The sequence below is a fragment of the Triticum urartu genome, chromosome 4, assembly GCF_003073215.2.
Source record: "Triticum urartu cultivar G1812 chromosome 4, Tu2.1, whole genome shotgun sequence".
NCBI lineage: Eukaryota > Viridiplantae > Streptophyta > Magnoliopsida > Poales > Poaceae > Triticum > Triticum urartu.
Genome location: NC_053025.1, coordinates 318,977,588 through 318,998,003, shown reverse-complemented (window position 1 = coordinate 318,998,003; position 20,416 = coordinate 318,977,588).

Below are 20,416 nucleotides of genomic sequence, written 5' to 3'. Positions count from 1 at the left end.
CAACGTATCTATAAATTTTTTATTGTCCCATGCTATTATATTATCTGTTTTGGATGTTAATGGGCTTATTTATACACTTTTATATTATTTTTGGGACTAACCTACTAACCCAAGGCCCAGTGCAAATTGCTGTTTTTTTGCCTATTTCAGTGTTTCGCAGAAAAGGAATATCAAACGGAATAAAACCTTCGGGAGAGTTACTTTTGGAACAAACGTGACCCAGGGAACTTGGAGTGGACGTGAAGCAACCAACGAGGAGTCCACGAGGCAGGGGGCGCGCCTACCCCTTGGGCGCGCCCTTCCCCCTGGGCGCACCCTGCCCCCTCGTGGGCTCCTTGTGGCTCCACCGACCTACTTCTTCCTCCTATATATATATTCATATACCCCGAAAACATCCAGGAGCACCACGAAACCCTATTTACACCGCCACAACCTTCTGTACCCAAGAGATCCCATCTTGGGGCCTTTTCCGGAGCTCCACCGGAGGGGGAATCGATCATGGAGGGCCTCTACATCAACTCCATGGCCCCTCCGATGATGTGTGAGTACTTTACCTCAGACCTTCGGGTCCATAATTATTAGCTAGATGGCTTCTTCTCTCTCTTTGGATCTCAGTACAATGTTATCCTCGATCTTCTTGGAGATCTATTTGATGTAACTCTTTTTGCGGTGTGTTTGTCAAGATCCGATGAATTGTGGGTTTATGATCAAGTTTATCTATGAAAAATATTTGATTCTTCTCTGAAATCTTTTATGTATGATTGGTTATCTTCGCAAGTCTCTTCGAATTATCAATTTGGTTTGGCCTGGGAGAAGTACTTAGCTTTGGGTTCAATCTTGCGGTGTCCTTTCCCAGTGACAGCAGGGGCAGGAAGGCACGTATTGTATTGTTGCCATCGAGGATAAAAAGATGGGGTTTATATCATATTGCTTGAGTTTATCCCTCTACATCATGTCATCCTGCCTAACGCATTAGTCTGTTCTTATGAACTTAATACTCTAGATGCATGCTGGATAGCGGTCGATGTGTGGAGTAATAGTAGTAGATGCAGTATCATTTCGGTCTACTTGTTGCGGACGTGATGCCTATATACATGATCATGCCTAGATATTCTCATAATTTTGCACTTTTCTATCAATTGCTCGACAGTAATTTGTTCACCCACCGTAATACTTATGCTATCTTGAGAGAAGCCACTAGTGAAATCTATGGCCCCGGGTCTATTCTCCTTTATATCAATCTTCCGTCAACAAGCTATTTTCTATTACCATTTATTTTGCAATCTTTATTTTCCAATCTATATCATAAAAATACCAAAATATTTATCTTCTTATTATTATCTCTATCAGATCTCACTCTCGTAAGTGACCATGAAGGGATTGACAACTCCTTTATCGCTTTGGTTGCGAGGTTCTTATTTGTTTGTGTGGGTATGAGGGACTTGTGTGTAGTCTCCTACTGGATTGATACCTTGGTTCTCAAAAACTGAGGGAAATACTTACGCTACTTTGCTGCATCACCCTTTCCTCTTCAAGGGAAAACCAATGCAGTCCTCAAGAGGTAGCACCCTCAAAAATTTCTGAAGTTTAAGCAATTGGTTTGGTGTTTGTTCGAAGCTTATGACTATGTTCAAGGAAGAATGAAGATGAAGTGAATGTCGGCATCTTGGGAACGGGGGTACCCATACTTGCCTGCCTGCGGCCCATGGCGTGGCTCCACTAGCGGCCTGGTACAGCCCATCATCTGCAGCAACTACTCAAGACCCTTGCGAGGGGCCAAGCCTCGCGAGGTGGACGACGCCAAGACCTCCCTAGGGCAGCCTCACTAAGCTGGCTCCCGAGAAACGGAGATATCTATGCAAGGGGCACCTCGTGAGGTTCACATGACATGAGCCATGACGACCAAGGCCAGGCGGGCGCCAGCGGGCGCAGTGTACCCGTTTCCTCTTTGGTGCTAAAGAGGCAGGCGTAGGCAAGGAGTCCCGAGGCTTCATGCAAAGGTTTCCTTATCAATGCAACAACACCAAGACCAGTAGGACGGTAGGACGAAGGTCACTGCGGAGCCCACAACAGCGTCACCACCAGAGTCTTTGGCAGACGAAGACCACCTTTGTCAGGATAGCTTGTACTAGTTGTCCCCCTTCAAACTTGGACGTTGTTGGATCCCTTCCTGCCTAACATTTGGGAAGAGGACCAGGGCCTCTATAAATAGGGCTAGCCACCATCGTAGCAAAGGACGGATCATTCGGACCATCCTCACACACACCAGCTCATCGAGCTCAAGAACACCTCTCCTCAGGAGCAGTTCATCCATTGTACTAGTTCATCCCTAGCCCTTGAGGAAATCCACCACCACCACACTGGAGTAGGGTATTACACCACAACGGTGGCCCGAACCAGTATAAACCTTCGTGTCCCGTGTTCCCTGGGTTCGTCGAGCTAGGCCGTGGGATCATCGATCGAGTGAACTAGCGAGGAGGAATACTTTGTGCGCACCCCAGTGTTCGAACCTCAAGGGTTAGTCGGAACCCACGATCCCACATTTGGCGCGCCAGGTAGGGGTGATCCGAAGCTTCCTCCGACGATCCACGCTCCACCGCTCCGCCGATTTCATGGCAGATGCTCGTCGAGCCCGCGCCAAGCTGCTCTCAACGCTCACGTCGCTCAAACGGTGCCCAGCGGCGGGCCTCCCCGTCGATCTCCATCGCCCACTGCCAACGCCGCCACCGGCCCGACGGTGAACGAGCAGTAGGCTTCATCGCTGAACCCCTCTGTGCGGCGGGAAGGACACACCGCCACCCCGTCGCTGACTCTGGCCGGCTCGTCATCCCACACTCGTTGCGTACCCACGGACGTGCATGCTGCGTTGCTCATGGCGCGCGAGCTCCTGCGCTACCGCCCCGTCGAGGACCTCTACGATGAATGGCTGGACCGCATCGTCGAGCTCGTCAGCACCGCTGGGGGCTCTCCCGCCCCATCCCTCTCGCTTCCTCGCCTGCCTCGCGCTGCGGGCGACGTGGCCCACAGAGCGCCTCCACCACCTCCGCATCAAGACGGTGCCCTCGAACCAAGACGCGCGGCCCCGTGGCGTGACCCGCCTTGCAGGGCGCCTGCGCATGAAGAACGAAGCTGCTAAGAAGCCCCTCAGCCACAACAAGATAACGCTCCTGCGCTCCTAGCACCACCGCCTCAAGACCGTGCATCGCCTGCGATGACGGCGTGCGGATACCAAGACCAGGCTCCACCCCCGTGACGGGCTCCAGTGACTCCAGTAGGCTATCGCGCCTTCACTCCTAAGCTGCGTCGCGTCGTCTGGCCCGGCAAGTTTAAGCCAGCCCTGCCTCCGCGCTACGATGGCACCCTCGACCCTGCCGAGTTCTTGCATCTCTACGAGCTAAGCATCAAGGCGGCCAGCGGCAATGAAAAGATCATGGCAAACTGGTTTCCCATGGCCCTCAAGGATGGCGCACGCTTGTGGCTCCTGAACCTGCCCTCGGGGTCAATCTCCTCCTGGGGCGACATGTGCGAGCGCTTCGTCGCTAACTTCCAGGGCACTCGCGACCGCCCCCCGGTCACGGGTGACCAGTGATGCATCAAGCAGAAGCCAGGGGAAACCCTGCAGAAATACATCCAGCGCTTCAACAATGTTCGCCTCAAGATCCCCAAGGTGACGGACGAGGCCATCATATCCGCATTCTCCGACGGCGTCCGCGACGTCAAGATGAAGGAGGAGCTCGCCATCCACGAAGACCTATGCACAGCTCTGGAGATGTTCAACATGGCAACCAAGTGCGCAAGAGCTGAGGAGGGGCGTCTCTCCCTCCTCGAACTCCCTGTTACCGACCTAGAAGAAAAGAAGGCCAAGGATGTGAAGCGTAAGGGAGCGGTCGTGCTTGTGGCCGAGCCAGAGATGAAGCACAGTCACGACCACCCAGAGTCTTTGAAGGGCAGCCGTCCGTTCTGCGCCTTCCACAACGTGCACAGCCAAACACCAATGACTGTCAAGAGCTCAGGGCCATCTGCGATGGGCGTTTCGGTCGACGCCCCGAGCGCAACAACCGAGTCTACGGTCGAGGAGGAGGACGAAGCGGCAGGCGCTGGGACGACCGAGGCCCTCACTAGGAGTGGCGTGACCAGCCTGGTGAGGACCGCTGGCAGGACCAGCCTCGTGAGGACCGACCTCAGGGCAAGGCTGGCCTCCCTCCGCTGTAGCCACCACCAAGGAGGAACGACGACCATCATCAAGACGAGGGGGCTGGGGGCTTCCCAGAGCCGCGCGCCATCTCCTGCATCTTGGGTGGCATTCAGGCCCCAGCCTCTCAGCGCTTCTTCAAGCAGTTTGCCCGCGAGGTGAACGCGACTCTCCCCAGGCTCGAGGCCATGAGCCCGCTCAGGTGGTCCAAGTGTGCCATTACCTTTAGCTCGTCAGACCAGCTCAAGTGTGCAGCAACTGCTGGCGCCCTTCCGATGCTTTGTTCACCCATCATCAGCAACGTCCAAGCCACCAAGACCCTCATTGACGGCGGTGCAGGGCTCAACGTCCTGTCCGTCGAGACATTCGACTGCCTCCAAGTGCCATATGATCAGTTGCAGCCTACCAAGCCCTTCTCGGGAGTAACTGACGGCTCTACCACCCTGATAGGGCAGGTCCGCCTCCCTGTCACCTTCGGCACCCGCGACAACTACCACACTGAGCTTATCGACTTCGACGTTGCCCACATCTGCCTGCCATACAACGCCATCCTTGGATACCCCACCTTGGCCAAGTTTATGGTAGTGACCCACCACGGCTACAACGTCCCCAAGATGCCAAGGAATGGAGGTGTCATCTCGGTTGCCTGCAAAGAAAGAAAAAATTGCTTCTATACCATCGACAACCTCTGCAATGGCTTATTTGCCATCCAACAAAGCTTCAGTGCTTATATACCAAACACAAACAAAATCTATTGCCTATATACCACTAGCAGTTAGTCTAGTGTTAACTCAATCCGTTAAGTGCCCAAAATGACCATCTTGCCCTCAATGGCAAATAAGCAAACAACTGTAGAACATGTCCAGAAAAAAATTTGACAACATTCCTCCTCTATTTTCAGCATTCCAGCAAAATTATAGTGATTATCTAACAATTCCAGGATATAAAAAAATCCAGCAACAGAGTAATATACTCAAGAAAATTCACATCATTTAGAAGACATTCATGAAACACCATATTAATTCTCACACAATCAGTACCAAGTTTGCATCGTCCAGAACCAAAATACCACAACCAAAATATGTTGTTCACACAAGCAAGTCTCTAAATAAAATAGCATACACATGAAGAGCTGCAATACAGAAATAATACGCAAGATTTTAGAGCATTTCACAGTTTCAACTTTTTTTTGCTTCGACTGGCCATTGCTTGGTTGTTAGGCGCAACTCTCTTCTTGCTTCGAGTTCCCATTGTAGGGCTGTCAGGCGCAGTGGATATCACCTTTGATCTACATCAAAAAAGTTGATTACGTACAATGGTACACTCACAGAATATAAGTAAATTTGGTGCAGTTTTCATACCTTCTAGATTTAGAGGTAGTCTTCGATGATGTCGACTTGGCAACATCGCCTTCAATTGCATCACTTGGACATGAAAGTAGAGCTAGTGCGGTTTCATTTTCACTTGGACACAGAAGTAGAGGTAGTGTACCATCAGTTGCTTGATCTGTTGTTGTACAAATAGCTTTTGTAATGGGTTTTTTCTTTCTTTTGTCCCTACATGAGTTTCACATATTATAGCTTAATTAAGACAAGAGTAAGGTGGAACAGAAATCTCATATTGAAATAGAAAGTACCTTTTCTGCTTTGCTACTTCTGCATAGGCTTCTAGTGCTTCAGGAGCAGCATCTTTGCAGCTTTGCCATCTATGTCCATAAGCTTTGCAAATTGGACATTGGTGCTGGCCTTTCTTTCCCTTTCCCTTGCTATTTTCAGCACCACTTTTGTGCCTCTATACCTTTGGCCTCCCAGGGGCCCTCCTAAGGATTGGGGGGTTCAAGAAGAATTCTTTGTTCACACTTGGCCATTGAGACATGTCGGTTAGGCCAGGAAGAATAGGAGCATAAGCTGCAGCAAACTTGGCAACGCTGTAACAATCATCAACGAAGTCTTCTATTGTGACCCCCCTAATTCCAGTAATAAAGCTAATTGCATGTTTGCAAGGCTTCCCGGAGACTTGAAATGCCCTGCATGTGCATGTCCTGTTTGCTAGATCAGTGACGTGGCTCTTGCCACCTAGCGCAACACTCTCACTCACTTCTGCAACCATGTCATCTATTCTCTCATATTCAATGTCCAGCCCCCTGCTTATGTCATTCAACTCCTTCATGACACTTGGAAGTATACTCCGACCATGAAATTTTCTAGCTACCCTTCTCCTCTTCTCAAACTTAACCATAATATTTCTCCTTATCTTGTCCATGAGCTGAAACAACATTAAACCTTTGTGCTTGCGGATCCAGTTGTTGAAACACTCGGCCAAATTATTTGTAACATGATCCACTTTTGAGGAGGTTGAATATTTGCTCCTTGACCATAGCCTGGTGTGGTACTTGTTTAAGTATGCTATTGCAGCAGCCTTTTTCTCCTCTATGGCTGCCATGTGATAGTCAAACCCTCGAGGAGTCCATGAATAAGCAGCTGGCCACAAATGATCATCAAAAACTTTACCATGGAATTTTTTCTTGAAGTTCACAACCAAGTGTCGCATGCATTCTCTATGTTCAGCATACCCAAATACCTGTTCGATTGCAGTGTCAATCCCTTTTCCTGCATCTGAACATATAGCTAGACCGGGGGGAGAGCCAATAGCATCATGAAGCTTCTCCATAAACCACACCCAACTTTCAGTAGTTTCCGAGTCGATAACTCCATAGACTACAGGGTACAACCAATTGTGCCCGTCAATAGCACAAGCAGTAGCTAATTAGCCTCTATACTTGCCTGTCAAATGAGTGCTATCTATCGCCAAGTAAGGTCTGCAGCCAGCCAAGAACCCATCGCACAAAGGCTTCAGCCCAACAAACATTCGTATGAAATATTTTTTCTGGTCATACTCCATGTGGTCAATCGCAACTATACTTCCAGGAGACCTCTTCTCAACCTCAGCTTTCCAAGCATATAGCTTGTCAAAAGAATCATCCCAATTACCAAACAACTTAGCCATTGCTAGCCCTTTGCCACGGAATACTTTTGTATATTGGACCTTGATCTTGTACTTGTCATGTAGCCTCCTGCGTAATTCCATCGGCCGAACACTAGGATCCTCTTTTACCCAGTCCATGACTTTCTCACATACCCATGCCTTTGAAGCATTTTTCTGCTTCTTTTTCTTCTTTGTGCTAGAACATGTGTGCTCCTGCACATGAACTTTGACCTGCATTAAATAAACAATGGGAAAAACTAGTGTCATTCAACTGCATTTCATAACAAAACATCATTGAACAAAATTATGCAACTAAAATACCTCCATAGTTTCTCGGTTATCCAACCTCCCAACATGAATTCTCCATTTACAGCCCGTCTTGTTCGCCCGGCGACAATAAGCCCTGAATCGAGTAGGTTCACTTTTTTCAACCTTAAATTCGAACTCTTTCTTCACAGCGTATGTAGCAATTGCCAACCTAAGCTCTTCAATGTTGGGGTACTTTGCGCCAACATGCGTTGGCGGGTTTTCTTTGTCATAGGCAATTTCTGGAATAGCATCCGGTCTAGCATCTTCCGCAACCCATTCCTCATCATCGCTGCTATCCTCAACATAATCAGTATTTGGTATATCTTTTTCTCCGACCTCATCATCACTATCGGAACCAACACTGCCAATTGAGTATTGGTCCTCCTCATCTACACCAACATGTTCATATTCTTCATGGGGATTGTTAAGATATGTATCTGTTAGGCATACACTAGCTTCATCCATGACATTACTTGGTTGACTAGGTAGTACTATAGATGGTTTCTGGTTCGAAGGAGTACATGGAACATCAACATTATCACTTCTCTCAGAATAGTTGATGATCAAATGGCCACCCCTATTCTTCTCAAAACAGTCAAACATTTTCATGCATTCTTCATCATTTGACACAGAGATATTTTTGCCACTAATGGAATCAATATACTCAAGAATTATATTATCCTCTGAGCATAAAGCAAAAGAAGAAGTTCCAGCAATACATGCCAGCAAATCCTTCATACTTGTCCTAGTACCCTCAATAATCTGCCAACTAAAAGTTGAATCTCCATCGATTTTTGATTCACTGCCACAAACCTTGACCTCTATTGTGTAAGTACAAGACTGGATCATCCTGTGGATGATGCAAACCATGTCAATTGTGTATTCTCCTACCAAAAACTGCATAAAAAGAGAGAGAGCCCGAGAAATTACCTAGCACAAATAGCAGAGAGAGAGGTTGAGCCGCATTCGTCTGCCATGCCTTCCTCCTCGTCGGGCATGGAAATCTGGGGCGGAGGGGCTGCTGCGAGTGCGCCCACAGAAGAGTTGATCTTGGGAAGAGCATCGGCCGTAGGCGCCACTGCCCTACTCTCCACCTCGCCGGAACCCCCAATCCTAGGGTTCTGGGCGACATGGCCCCTGGGAGAGGTTGCCGCTGCTAGCCCGTTTGTGGAGGCCATCGAAGACGCGGTAGACGAGAGGGATAGAGGCGCGGCGGCGGCGGGACCATGCGGCAGGGGCTGGGGAAGCGCCGGCGGCGGTTCCGCCATTAAGCGTCACCTGGATAGGGTCGAAGATGCGGTGGGCGAGTAGCCTTGAGGCGCAGCGGCGTCGAGATTCTGCGGCAACAGCGGGGGTTTATGGAGCGGCGGCAGGGGCGATGGTGGCGCCGGCGGCGGTTCCGCCATTGCCGCTGCGCTTGCGTGCGTGGGGATGGGGAGGGTCAGGTGTGCGTGCGTTGAGTCGTGGTCTTGGAGAGTCAGGTGCGGGGGCGAGTTGTCTTTTTTTTTAATCTGCAGCAAGGGTAAAATTGGATTTTGCAAGAAAACTGACAAGAAAACAGAGACTTGGTAACGGGAGACTAACGGCGATGGCAAATAAGCAATAGATTTTGTTTGTGTTTGGTATATAAGCACTGAAGCTTTGTTGGATGGCAAATAAGCCATTGCAGAGGTTGTCGATGGTATAGAAGCAATTTTCTCGCAAAGAAAAGGACGTGGTGTGCTCCCTCAAGCGTTCTTACTAGGTTGCAGCAGCCGAAGACTCGGACAACGAAGGCGCCGTATACCCCCGTGTGGCCATTCCCAAGAAGAAGAAGCAGCTGCTCCACCAAGGACCTCAGGAGAGCAGCGTCTCCAACGGCAGCACCTCAGGACCTGCGCCCGCAGATGGGGCACCTCCCTCCCTCGCATAGGAAGGCGCGCCTGGTGCCTCCTCAGGCTGGGCTCGGGGGCTCTCTCCTGGGGGGCCTCAGACCTAGCCGACGTCACGAGGGAGGCGCTCGGGCACCACGTGGAGGTGTGCTTCGCCGCACGCTTCCCACCAAAGGGCACAAGGCGTGAAACGCCTAGTGCTCAGGATTTCATCACCAAGGTGACCGAGGAGCTTCAAGAGGTAAGAGCCATGCGCGGCGACCGCCGCCCACCACCTGGCGCAGCTCCGTGTCCTGGCGAGGATGGCGAGCTGTGCATCTGCATCGACATTCCAGGGCTCAATAGGGCCGCATCTCAGGGGCACTTCTAGCCATCGAGCATTGGTTAGTGTGAGGGTCCCCCTCACAGCTATCTTCGCATGCCTTTCGGCCTGCCGAACGCGGCTGTCACCTTCCAGCGCCACTTGCGGAGCATTCTAGCGACTCAGGAGGCCAGGCATCATGCTGCCCTGGCGGAGGCGGCAACAGTTCTTCAGGAGCCACTTGGGCCCCCTAGGTCTCCTGAGGCTCATGGTTCTGGCGGCTCGTGAGGAGCAGCCTCTTCAGCGCGCATCTTCAGCTACTCCAACACCTCGTCGACAACGGTACCATGTGACACTTTCCGGTTTCTTTCAGCTGGGGGTGCCCCTCGGGCTGCATCATCCCTAGGTCACACGGGCTTGTCCCTTCGACGCGTATCCTTTGCATCGTTAGCTTACTCAGTTGGGGGCGCCCCTCGGGCTGCATCATCCCCAGGCCACTTGGGTGTGTCCCAGTGGCATGCATCGTTCTTGCATCTATCTGAACTAGCTTGCTTCCTTCTGTAATTTACCTTATGACTACCACCTGCCTGTTCGGTACTGCGATACCATGAACGTCGTGTGCCCTTGCGAGCCCACCCACGACCGCCTCATGATTAAGGACTGGCACGACGTTTGTGATCGGGTCCGTCCCTGCAGTGTCGCCAAACCCAAGAGGCTGAGCTTTGGCTCACGGGCTAGCTCCCATGTATGTCACCTCCCATGGCCCTTGGTGCCTTGTTCTCGCATGAGCTAATCGCGGACAGTCAAGCCAGGGTGCGTGACCCGGTGCCTCGATAGCACGAGAGCCGCGCGCCGGTCGTCTTTCTTCATGTTTTTTTGCATGAGAAGACTAGGCACGACGTCTATGCTCGGATCCGTCACTACATCGTCTATAAACCCAACGACTGAGCTCTGTCTGGCAGGCCGGCCCCGTTCACATCACCTCCTGGGGTTGTTGGTGTTTGGCCTTCTCATGTGATTACCTTAGGAGATTTGTCTGGCGCAGGTTGCCTGACCATCTCACAGGGCCTCTCCAGCCATCAAGAATCAAGACCAGGCACACCCCGCCTTGAGGTAGGGCCTCGTGAGTCCTGCGTTGGCTCATGAGTACCCAGACACACCTCGTCTAGCCCTGCTGTGCAAGCCACGTGTCAGGGCGGGGCTGTACACGCCCCAGGGGCTCCACGCAGAGCGAGCCCTCGCCCACGCACCAGTGGAAGCACCAGTCGACACAGTCGAGGAGCGGCTATGCACGTGCAAGTGTGGAAGTGCTATGCTCCGCGCTGGTGATAAACAACTGAGGGCGGCCCCATGGCCGCACCAACCTTAGGGAGCCACATGGCTCAGTGTCCAGCCTCGTCGCAACACTTCCCCTTCGGGAGAGTCGCGTGAGGGGGCTGGGCACGGGGGCACACGCCACCCTGCCAGGTCATGCCTGGCACACGCCATCCTGCCAGGTCCCTCGGACCTGGCCGTCATGCGTCCCTCCCGAGTAGGACCTTGGCAAGGAAAGGTATGGAGGTCTGTTTGCGCGTCAAGGGGGACTCCTGAGCATCGCGACTCAGGAGCTTAACTGGCCACGTAGCCCCTCACCCCTTGGTCTCGTCCTGGTGATCCGGACGACCCAATGACGGCTGAGGTATGCACGGGGCTGGGCCCTACTGTAGCGCCCAAGATGCGATTCTATCCCAATCACGTGATGAATTCATGATTGGGGCACAACCGCATTTCGAGCGCATAGCAAGGTGGATATTATTACAACATACCATGTACTAAATAGATGCGAATACAAGATAAATGCTTACATTCTCCAGAAGTTACAACATGAATGCAACAGTTCATCAAAACATAGCAATCATCATACACAAGAGCAGGATACGACTACGGATGAAATCAAATGAAAAAGAAGAACGACATCCACCCTACTAATCCCAGGTCCCCGACCCGGAACCTATCCCTTGATCAAAGAAGAAGTGGCAGAAGAACTCCAAACAAGCAAGCATCGCACTCGCGTCAGATCATCGCATTACTTATACCTGCAACTGTTGCTGTAGTAATCTGTGAGCCACGAGGACTCAGCAATCCCATTACCATGGGTATCAAGACTAGCAAAGCTTAATGGGTATGGAATGGATGAGTGGTGAGGCAGCAGCAAGCGACTAAGCATTATATGGTCGCTAACTTACAAATACAAGAGTAAGATGAGAAACTACGCAAACGGTCGCAAACTAATAATGATCAAGAAGTGATCCTGAACTACTTACGTTCAAACATAACCCAACCGTGTTCTCTTCTCGAACACACCCGAAAAGAGACAGTCATGGTTACACATGCAGTTGGTGTATTTTAGTTGAGTTTAGTTCAAGTCCAGTACGACCGGATATTAACAAATTCCCATCTGCCACATAACCGCGGGCACGGCTCTCGAAAGTTTAAACCCTGCAGGGGTGTCCCAACTTAGATCATGACAAGCTTACGATCCGCGGAGACAATCCTCCATCGCGGGACCTCCGATCAGACTCAGGATCTTGGTGCACAAGACATTTTGAAAATGGTAAAACAAGTCCAGGAAGACCTCCCGATGCACCGACCTAGCCTGATAGGAGTCACACGTATCTCATTCTTAGGGTACACCGGATGGGCAAGACGTCGGGTTGGCTGAGGCCCTGGTTGCCCAGGGGGTGCCGGACATCGCCCATTTTGGACCAACACTCATGAGGAGCATTGGCCCGGGGGGTGATTAAGAGACCTCGGGGGTCGGCAAGTCCCTATGAAAGTTTTAGTTGTTATTAGGCAAATGGTAAAACCAAAGTTGGCCTTGCTGGAAGAGTTATATTCAAAGTGAACTGTCAAGAGGGGCCCATAAACCCTCATCGTGTTAGGGACGCAAAATCAAGGAACATAACACCAGTATGACGGAAACTAAGGCGGCAAGAGTGGAACAAAACACCAGGAAAAAGGCCGAGCCTTCCACCCTTTACCAAGTATATAGATGCATTAATTAAATAAAAGATATTGTGATATCCCATGATATCCATGTCCCAACATGGAACAACTTGCAACTGCACCTGCAACTAGCAACGCTATAAGAGGGTGCTGAGCAATGCGGTAACATAGCCAAACAACGGTTTGCTAGGATAGTGGAAAAGGTTAGAGGCTATCATGGCAATTTGGGAGGCTTGATAAACAAGTGGTAGGTAGCGTGACATAGCGATAGCATCGAGACAACTATCATAGCAAGGATAGTAGTGAGATCCAATGTGACGGTCATCTTTCCTGAAATCCCACTAGGAAGAAGACCGAATCCATGATGTAGACGAACCAACGTAGTCGAACGGGTCCTCACAATCGCAATGTAACCGGTACTATCGAGAAGAAGTACAACCGGAAAGAAGCAAACAACATGGTAAACCAACAAGCATAAGCATGGCATGATGCACAATCAAGTATGATGCATGTCCGGTTTAATGATTCATGGCATGGCAAAGTGCAACAAACAATACTACAACTTAAGTGGAGCTCAATATGCAACGAGTTGCATATTGACGAAACACCACATTCAAATATTTAGTTCACTCCCTTTTAGGTACTCAACAATATTAAATGTTGGTTAACATGGCAAGAGGTGAAGCATAAGCAAACTACCTATCTAGGCAAGTTTAAATGAGGCCGGAACAACAAACAACAAGTCCGGAAAATCCCCATGTGCATATTTCAAATTTGGTATTGTTCTGCCCTAAATCATATTTTAATGTTTTTAAACATGCAAACTAATGTCACCATGTTAAACTATGCATTTTTCCACCCCATTTACATATAAAGTTTATCAAATTTGGAGCTACGGTTATTCAGATATGAATTAAACCATTTAGCATTATGCAAATTAAATGTAAACAGCAACTTAAATTTTTTAAACATGGCTGAAAGTAGCATATTATGAAACTAGATCAGATTCTAAGCATTTTACATGTTTAAATCATTTTAAACCGATGCCCGGTTTGTGAGATATGATATGCATGAAATATGAGGGTTTTTCTATAAAACAGTAAATCACTAGATAATGCTAAATTCACAGAACTTGAAAAAAACATGACATGGGCCGAATCTGCTGGGTGCTGGGCTGGGGCTCTCACCATGGGCCAAGGCCCGGTCAGTGGAGGCAGTGGAGGCAGCAGCTGCAGAAGGAAATGACAAGCAGTTTTCAGTAAGGTATTCTCTGCAAGCACTGAAATTATCGGTAAGAGATAGTTTTGTGATAAGGTAATTCGTAACGGGTAACAAGTAATAAAAGTAAACAAGGTGAAGCAAGGTGGCCCAATCCTTTTTGTAGCAAAGGACAAGCCTGGACAAAGAATAATTATATGGGAATTATTTTCAAGCTAGTTTTCATCGCGCTCATATGATTCACATTCGTTACTTTGATAATTTGATATGTGGGTGGACCGGTGCTTGGGTACTTCCCTTCCTTGGACAAGCATCTGACTTATGATTAACCCCCTTCGCAAGCATCCACAACTACGAAAGAAGAATTAAGGTAAACCTAACCATAGCATGAAACATATCGGTCCAAATCAACCCCTTACGAAGCAACGCATAAACTAGGGTTTAAGCTTCTGTCACTCTAGCAACCTATCACCTACTTATGACTTCCCAATGCCTTCCCCTAGGCCCAAACAATGGTGAAGTGTCATGTAGTCGACGTTCACATAACACAACTAGAGGAAGGACAACATACATCTCATCAAAATATCCTGATACGTCCATTTTGCATCAATCTTTTATATCAATATTTATCGCATATGGACTGTTATTTCAACTTTAATGTCACAATAACTATTGGCTATTCTCTCTTATTTTACAGGTTTAACATAAGGAGGGAGAATGCCAGGCAAGCTGGATTCTGGCCTGGAAAAGGAGCAAATATTGAGACCTATTCTGCGCAACTTCAAAAGTCCTGAAACCTCCAACGGAACATCTTAAAATAAAATAAAGAAAAATCCTCGCCAAAATGAAGGCCAGGGGCCCACACCTTCTCACGGAGGGTGGGGGGCGTGCCCCCCTACCTCGTGGGCCCCTGGTGGCTCTCCGACGCCCATCTTCTCTATAATGAAGTCTTTCAATGAGAAAAAATAAGAAGGAACTTTTCGGGACGAGACTCCACCGCCACGAGGCGGAACCTTGGCAGAATCCAATCTAGAGCTCCGGCAGAGCTGTTCTGCCGGGGAAACTTCCCTCCGGGAGGGGGAAATCATCACCATCGTCATCACCAAAACGCTCATCTCATCGGGAGAGGGCAATCTCCATCAACATCCTTCACCAGCACCAATCTCATCTCCAAACCCCTAGTTCATCTCTTGTATCCAATTCTTGTCTCCAAGCCGGGATGGTGCTAGTAGGTTGGCTAGTAGTGTTGATTACTCCTTGTAGTTGATGCCTAGTTGGTTTATTTGGGAAAGATCATATGTTCAGATCCTATATGCATATTATTACCCCTCTGATTATGAACATGAATATTGCTTTGTGAGTAATTATGTTCGTTCCTGAGGACAAGGGAAGTCTTGCTATGAGTAGTCATGTGAATTTGGTATTCATTTGATATTTTGAAAAGATGTATGTTGTCTAGCCTCTAGTGTGTTATGTGAACGTCGACTAACATAACACTTCACCATATTTGGGCCTAGAGGAAGGCATTGGGAAGTAATAAGTAGATGATGGGTTGCTAGAGTGACAGAAAGCTAAAACCCTAGTTTAATGCGTTGGCTTCGTAAGGGGCTGATTGGATCCATATGTTTTCATGCTATGGTTAGGTTTACCTTAATACTTTTGTTGTAAGTTGCGGATGCTTGGCAATAGAGGTTAATCATAAAGTGGGATTCTTGTTCAAGTGAGAAGAATACCCAAGCACCGTCCACCCACATATCAAATTATCAAAGTATCGAACGCGAATCATATGAACGTGATGAAAACTAGCTTCACGATATTCCCATGTGTCCTCGGGCGCTTTTCCCTATTATAAGAGTTTTTGTTCGGCTTGTCCCTTTGCTACAAAAGGATTGGGCCACCTGCTGCACCTTTATTTACTTTCTTACTTGTTGCTCGTTACAACCTATCTTATCACAAAACTATCTATTACCACTTATTTCAGTACTTGTAGAGAACACCTTGCTGAAAACCGCTTATCATTTCCTTCTGCTCCTCGTGGGTTCGACACTCTTACTTATCGAAAGGACTACGATAGATCCATAACTTGTGGGTCATCAAGACTCTTTCTGGCGCTGTTGCCGGGGAGTGTAGCGCCTTTGGTAGGGTGGAATTTGGTAAGGAAAATTTATATAGTGTGCTGAAATTTACTGTCACTTGTACTATGGAAGTAATTCTCTGAGGGGGCTTGTTCGGGGTAATCTTCACCCCGTCTATTAGAAGCAAAAAGAGTTGCTTCCTCACCTAACTGAACTATTGAAAATGAAACTCCTTTGAATTTCCTTCGTGGTATGATGGAAGACTGCTAGCTAACCCTTTACAGGAGATGGAACAAAGCATCCTGATGAGCACTTAATATATGTGGATGAAGTTTGTGGGTTATTTAATCTTGCAGGTATACACCCGATGATGTTGCTAAGAGAAGGTCTCCCTTATCTTGAAGGGAGACGCATTGATATGGTATAGGCTATGTGATGATATGAGATCATGGAACTATAAAAGATTGAAAGTTTGGAATTTCATCAAAAGTATTACCCTATGCATCTTGTTCATCCGTGGTCGCAATTACAATATATAATTTCTCTGGCCTCGCGAAGGAAAAGCATCGCTCAAGCTTGGGGAGGCTTAAATCAATGTAATATTCATGCCCCAATCATGAGCTCCGAGAGAAAGATATGCAAAGTTTTTAATGCTCGGCTTTCTGAAAACAATCGCACCAATGCTCCGATAACTTCTTGGTGCTGGGCTGTTTTATGACGAAGACTATTGAATTCAGATGGAATTTATTGGATAGAATTAAACGCAACTCTGAATATTGGACCTCCGACGAAGGTAAGGAGTCAGGTATGACACCTAAGTTGATTGTGTAAATCTTTTAATGGAGACCGATATTTTCGTAAGTTTAGCACTAAATATGGACTTGACTCTGAGATAGTAGCTTCTTTCTGTGATCTTTTGGCTACTTATGTTGATCTCCTAAGGAGAAGTGGTTTAAATATCATCCTCCCATAGAAGTAAAAAGTAGCTGCACCTATTTAAAGTTGAAGAAAAACTGTCACTTATAATGATCCTATTGTTTCCTACTTTCTTATATTGAGAAACCACCTTTCCCTGTTAGATAAAGATCAATGCTAAAGCTTCAACCTGTTGTTTGTAAAAGCAATATTTAGAACTTATACACCTCCTGAAGCAAGTTAAAGTAGAACTAATATTGCTTATTGTTAAAGATCTCTGTATGATAATATTGATGGGGCATGTTATTCAGTCGAAGTGAAACTGCTAGAATTGCTAACCTTGTGCTAAGAAAACATAGACCTGTGGTAGGCATGCCTGTAATTTTCTGTAAAATAGGAGATCAATTGTTATCAATGGCTTATGTGATATGGGTGCAAGTGCAAGTGTTAATACCGCATACTTTAATATGAAGAAATTAAGAATGAAATTGCACCTGTTGGAGTTAGAAGATATTGAATGTTACTATTAAACTTGCCAATAGAGATACTATTCACCAATTGGAATTGTTAGAGATGTGAAGCTTTTGTGGGAAAACTAAATATCCTGCTGATTTTCTTATTCTTACTTCTCTCCGCAAGAATAGCTTTTGTCCCATTATATTTGGTACCCTTCTAATATTTGTCAATGCTACCATAGACTGCACAAAGAATGTTGTTACGGTTGGCTTGGATGATATGGTTTCATGAGTTTAATTTTCTCTAAATTTTAGTAAACAACATCGTGAGGAAGAATTAACCTAGTAAGGAATGAAATTATTGGTCTTGGCTTCTATTGCCGTAACCTCCTAGTGATCCTTAGAACACTATTTGGCATAGACCGTGAAAATGATATGTTCATGAAAGAAAGAAGGGAAAATAGATGAAAGTATTCTTTAAACAGGAACCTATTCTGCATCACAGTTTTGCCTATTGAATTTTAGGGGATCCTCCTCCACCCAAGGGTGATCCGTGTTTGAGCTTAACCCTTTGCCTGATAATCTTAAATATGCTTATCTTGATGAAAAGAAGATATATCCTGTTATTATTAGTGCTAACCTTTCAGAGCATGAAGAAGAAAGATTATTGAAACTCTGAAGAAGCACGCATGCTGCTATTGGGATATACTCTTGATGATCTTTAAGGGCATTAAGTCCACTCTATGTCAACATAAAATAAATTTGGAAGCAGAATGCCAAAACCAGTTCGTGATCCTCCGACGTCTGAATCCTAAAATGAAAGAAGTGGTAAGAAAAGAAATACTAAAGCTTCTGGAGGCAGGTATAATCTATTCCTGTTGCTGATAGTGAATGGGTAAGTCCTGTCCATTATTGTCTAAGAAGGGAGGTATTACTGTTGTTCCTAATGAAAGATGAATTGATTCCACAAAGAATTAATCACAGGTTATAGGAATGGTAATTGATTTCCGCAAATTAAATAAAGCTACTAAGAAAGATCAATTACCCTTTACCTTTTATGATCAATGCTAGAGATTATGCAACATACACACTATTGCTTTCTAGATGGTTATCTGGTTTCTCCCAAATACCTGTGTCGGCTAGAGATCAATCAAAAGACTACTTTTACATGCCTTTTGGTACTTTTGCTTATAGACGTATGCTTTTGTTTATGTAATGCACCTGCTACCTTCAAAGAATGCATGATGGCTTATATTCTCTGACTTTTGTGAAAAGTTTTTGAGGTTTTCATGGACGACTTTTCCATCTATGGTTTCCTCTTTTGATGGATTGCTTGAGGCAATCTGATCGAGTTTGTAGAGATGTGAAGCAACTAATCTTGTTCTTGAATTGGGAAAAGTGCAACTTTATGGTTAATGAAGGTATTGTCTTGGGGCATAAAGTTTCTGAAAGAGGTATTGAAGTGATAAAAGCCCAAGGTTGATGCTATGAAAAGATGCATGTCCCAAGACATCAAAGTATTAAGAAGTTTCCTTGGTCACGCTCGATTTTAATAGGAGAGTTCATTAAGGACTTCTCAAAAAATTTCTCGCCTCTTGACTAATTTATTGCAAAAGATATACCCATTGTCTTTGGATGATGATGTGTAGAAAGCATTTGAAATACTTAAGAAAAGCATTAGTCTACTGCACTATTGTTCAGCACCTGATTGGAACCTACCCTTTGAAATTATGTGTGATGCTAGTGATATTATGCTGTAGGTGTTGTTCTAGGGCAAAGAGTTGATAAGAAATTAAATGTTAATTCATTATGCTAGTAAGACTCTAGACAATGCTCAAGAAATATGCTACTACTGAAAAGAGCTTTTTTAGCAGTTGTAATTTGCTTGTGATAAGTTCAGATCTATAATTGTTGATTTCTAAAGTAACTATCCAAAACTGATCATGGCTGCTAATTAATATCTTATGGAAAGAAAGATGCTTAAACCTAGACTTATTAGATGGGTTCTCTTGCTACAAGAATTTGATTGCAATATTGTGATAGAAAGGGAACTGAGAACCCCGTTGCAGACAACTGTCTAGGTTAGAAAATATTCCTTGACGACCCACTACCTATTAACGATAGCTTTCCTGATGAACAATTATAAATGTTATAAGTACTTCTCGTAGTACTCCATGGTATGCTGATTATGCCTAATTATATTGTTGCTAAATTTATAACCAACCTAGCTTCACATACCAACAAAAGAAAAAGTTCTTTCTATGATTTGAGACATTACTTTGGGTATGACCCACATCTTTATAAAGAAGGAGTAGATGCTGTTTATTAGACGTTGTGTACCTGAGCATGAACAGGAACATATCCTACGCAAAGTGTCATCTCCGAGTATATGGAGGACACCATGCTGGAGATAGGACTGCACATAAGGTATTGCAATCTGGTTTTTATTGGCCTACTCTCTCAAGGATGCCGTAAGTTTGTCTGTCTTGTGATGAATGTCAAAGATGGTAATATTAGCAAACGTCAAGAAATGCCTATGAATTATTCTCTTGTTATTGAACCGTTTGATGTTTGGGGCTTTGATTATATGGGACCTTTTCCTGCCTCTAATGGATACACACATATTCTAGTTGTTGTTGATTATGTTACTAAGTGGGTAGAAGTTATTCCAACTAGTAGTGCTGATCGTAACACTTCTATTAAAATGCTTAAGGAAGTTATTTTCCCGAGGTTTGGAGTCCCTAGATATTTAATGACTGATGGTGGTTCACACTTTATTCATGGTGCCTTCCGTAAAATGCTTGCTAAATATGATGTTAATCATAGAATTGCATCTCCTTATCACCCACAGTCTAGTGGTCAAATAGAGTTGAGCAATAGAGAGCTCAAATTAATTTTGTAAAAGACTGTTAATAGGTCTAGAAAGAATTGGTCCAAGAAACTTGATCATGCATTATGGGCTTATAGAACTGCATACAAAAATCCTATGGGTATGTCTCCGTATAAAATGGTTTATGAAAAGCATGTCACTTACCTCTCGAACTAGAACATAAGGCATATTGGTCTATTAAAGATCTTAACTATGATTTTAAACTTGCCGGTGAGAAAAG